The following is a 4,103-nucleotide window of genomic DNA, read 5'->3' as shown; positions in this document are numbered from 1 at the left end:
GAAGATGGTTCTCTTCGTCCCTCGCCCTTGGTACCGACGTTGTTGCCAACATAACTGACAGTCTACCCTTTGACATGCCTTCCTATCCTGACCGTGCAAGATGTCATCGCTCTTTCTACTTTGGACCCACATGGTGGGCCCATAACCCACAGTTCCACAGGATCGAAACCTGACTCTCATGTACACCCTGTTGTCAAAGTTATTCCTCGTGCTTGACTTCATATGTAATTCACGGGCCACCTGCCAAGTGAACTATTCTGGTATCACACGCAATACTTATTCTCGTTGCTCTAAAACCCTTTCACACTTTGATTTAGGCAACGAATGATTGCTTATCCGCTTGAAATTTCTAATTGCGCCTTTTTACATTGCTCTTGATGACTTCTTGAATTTCAACTCGAGAGATGCCTCTATGCCTCGTTCACTAAGATAGCCCCCAGGTACCTAACATGTGTGGAGCTCCATCCTTCCCGAGTCTTCCCCCTTATCTTTTCCATAAGTACGATGGAGATCCTAAAGAAAGGATGCCGGCTTCATCATGATGACCTGAAGCAGAGAGATGAAGACATCAATGTAGTGGATCGACCTCTTCGAGAAGAGCAACCAAGATTGAGAAGATTCGTTAGAATTTTGAAACCAGACCTTTCCCCCCTTACTCTACCTCTTAAATCTCGGGACGAGATTTCTTTTAGTGGAGGAGAATTGTGACGCTCGGATATTTAAGCTACAGTAAACCTCTATTAACGATGCCATGTCACCACGATTACTATTGTTAATCTTGTGATGATTCAAATCCCGTTCGAACTCAATTCAAAATCAAGTCAAACGATAAAAGTTTTCAAACATAAAAACTAAAATGTTTCAAAGGTGACAAATAACTCATAAGTAATAATGGTGGAGAAACCAACATTTCTTATAATATTTAAATGCACTAAAATAACCAAAACAGAGAGACAAAAAATTTTGTGATATTGAAAATAACCCTCAAATAATTTTTATGAAGAAATAAAATCAAATTAGAATTTTATTTTGGCCATAGCAATATTTTGGTGGACCAGCAAAATTTAATTTGGTCATTTAAAATTCCAACAAGTAGTCTTACCTTTCCCAAACCACTTGAAACTTTGGGTGCCTCTCCAAAACAATGATCAGTATTTATATGACAAGTTTTTTTCTTGAACAAAACTAATTTGGTAATAAAATAAAATGTGAATCTGTTATACAAATATAATAGAAAACTAAAAACAAAAGAGAAAAGAGCAAAAAACTTCCGTACTAGCGGGCTCTAATGCAACAGGGCACTAGGCCCAGCCCAACTGGGGTCATCCCCAACCTCTGCTACAGGGAGGCGGGGTTCGTGGCGACCATCCGCCGGCCGTGGCTGCGCCATGACGCGTGCCAGCCATCCCCCGGCCCCCGTGGAGTATAAGGCCGACGCCCCCACGCCCTTTGTAACACCCTCGATGCGACTATAACTCCCACGTGTCGAGGCACGACTTAGAGACATAATCGCATTGAAGGCATATGTCGCAAGTTAGGCAATCTTCACAACATCCCATGTAATATGAATAATAAAGGGGAGAACATAGTTGGCTTACACTCGCCACGTCAATCAAGTACATAAATAACATTACATCATCCAAACACTCATGGCCCGACTACGGCGCCAAAATAGAAGAAAACCCAACATGCGACAACGGTCCCAATCAACCCCAACTAGGCACCACTACTGATCATCGGGAAAGGAAACGTAGTATCGCTGAGAGTCCTCGTCGAACTCCCACTTGAGCTCGTACTCGTCACCTGGAGCGGAATCACCTGGACCTGCATCTGGAGTTATAGTATCTGTGAGCCACAGGGACTCAGCAATCTCGCACCCTCGCGATCAAGACTATTTAAGCTTATAGGAAGGGTAAGGCAAATATATGTGGAGCTGCAGCAAGCGACTAGCATATATGGTGGCTATCTTATTCGCAAAAGAGAGCGAGAAGAGGAGGCAAAGCACGAGCGAGAAACTAGAGAACAACCTGCGCAAACATTACTCCAACACCGTGTCCACTTCCCGGACTCCGCCGAGAAGAGGCCATCACGGTAACACACTCAGTTGATTCATTTTAATTAATTAAGGTTCAAGTTATCTACAACCGGACATTAACAAATTCCCATCTGCCCATAACCGCGGGCACGGCTTTCGAAAGTTCAATCCCTGCAGGGGAGTCCCAACTTAGCCCATGACAAGCTCTCACGGTCAACGAAGGAATAGACCTCCTCCCAAGACGTTCCGATCAGACTCGGTATCTCGGTAACTCAAGACACTTCGACAGGTTAAAACAAGACCAGCAACACCGCCCGAATGTGCCGACAAATCCCGATAGGAGCTGCACATATCTCTTTCTCAGGGCACACTCAGATGAGACATCCTACGAGTAAAACCAACCCTCAAGTTGCCCCGAGGTGGCCCCGCAGGTCTACTCGGTCGGACCAACACTCAGAGGAGCACTGGCCCGGGGGGGGGGGTTAAAATAAGATGACCCTTGGGCTCCGGTAACCCAAGGGAAAAAGAGGCTAGGTGGCGAATGGTAAAACCAATGTTGGGCATTGCTGGAAAAGCTTTAATCAAGGCGAACTATCAAGGGGTTCCCATTATAACCCAACCGCGTAAGGAACGCAAAATCCGGGAACATAACACCGATATGACGGAAACTAGGGCGGCAAGAGTGGAACAAAACACTAGGCGAGAGGCCGAGCCTTCCACCCTTTACCAAGTATATAGATGCATTAAGATAACATAGCAATATAATGATATCCCAACAAGTAAATAAAGATGTTCCAACAAGGAACGGCCTCCAATCTTCACCTGCAACTAGCAACGCTATAAGAGGGGCTGAGCAAAGCGGTAACATAGCCAATCAACGGTTTGCTAGGACATGGTGGGTTAGAGGTTTCAACATGGCAATTGGGAGGCTGACAAGCAAAAGGTAGGCATCGTAGCATTGGCATAGCAAGAGCGAGCAAACTAGCATAGCAAAGATAGTAGTGATTTCGAGGGTATGATCATCTTGCCTGCACAGTTGTCAGAGTTGACTGGATCCTCACAAGCAAACTCAACGGGCTCCTCGGTAGCGAACTCGTCTCCCGGCTCTACCCAAACAAGACAAACAAGCAACAAGGATACAATCAACCACGTGCAAGACCAAGCAATATGATGCAATGATGATATGCTATGCGGGATGCGATGCGGGATGCAAAATGCAAGATATGACAGGGAAATGCATGAACCTGGCCTCAACTTGGAATTCCAAGGGTGCCACTGGAAAGATGAGATGAAATCGCTTGAAAACGATATAAAGAACGCCGGAATCGGAGTTACGGTTTGGAAATGGCAAGCGATTTCAAAATGACACCGGTCTGCGATTTACAGCAAGTAGGCATCTAAATGCAATGAGATGAACATGCTACAGCCACCAAACATGACAACAAAATACATGGCAGGGATGCACACAAGATGCTTAACAAAAGACTAGCACTGAGCCACGGCCAATTCATCCATTATGAGGTTCAAACAAGCATGGCAAAAACGCAAATGCAAAACAGATTCCAGACTTAGTGAAATTAACACTTGTCTGAAATTTCAGATCACGAAGCCCTCTTCGGAGCAGCAAAACAACATGATACATGACCTGATTAAGACAAGTAAGAACATGGCATGGAGCTACTCAACAAGCTTAACAAAAGACCCAAAGTGACCTGGGGCCAAAAGGGTTCACAAAATATACTAACGGGCACACGAACATAGCTAAAACACAATCAGTTTTCAGACTTAGTGAAAACTGAGACATGCTGAAATATAACTCACGAAGGCATGTAAACGAGCTCGATGCACTCACTACGGTGCAAGTCATGGCAAGGGAAGCATACATCCTTTAAGAAGGCGCAAAATACAATCTAGACATGGCAAGAACAATGGCATAGCATGCACGGATCAACTACAACAACATCGGCAAAATCGCAAATGAGTTGACGATCTGCCCAGATTCACAACGAAGCAAAAGTAGAGCTCGATTGACTCAAGCTAGGGTGCTCCATAATTGCAAACAAAGACA

This window comes from Triticum aestivum, chromosome 2A, assembly GCF_018294505.1.
Source record: "Triticum aestivum cultivar Chinese Spring chromosome 2A, IWGSC CS RefSeq v2.1, whole genome shotgun sequence".
Lineage (NCBI taxonomy): Eukaryota > Viridiplantae > Streptophyta > Magnoliopsida > Poales > Poaceae > Triticum > Triticum aestivum.
The sequence above is the reverse complement of the archived record's forward strand: the minus strand, read 5'-3'. Positions refer to the sequence as shown.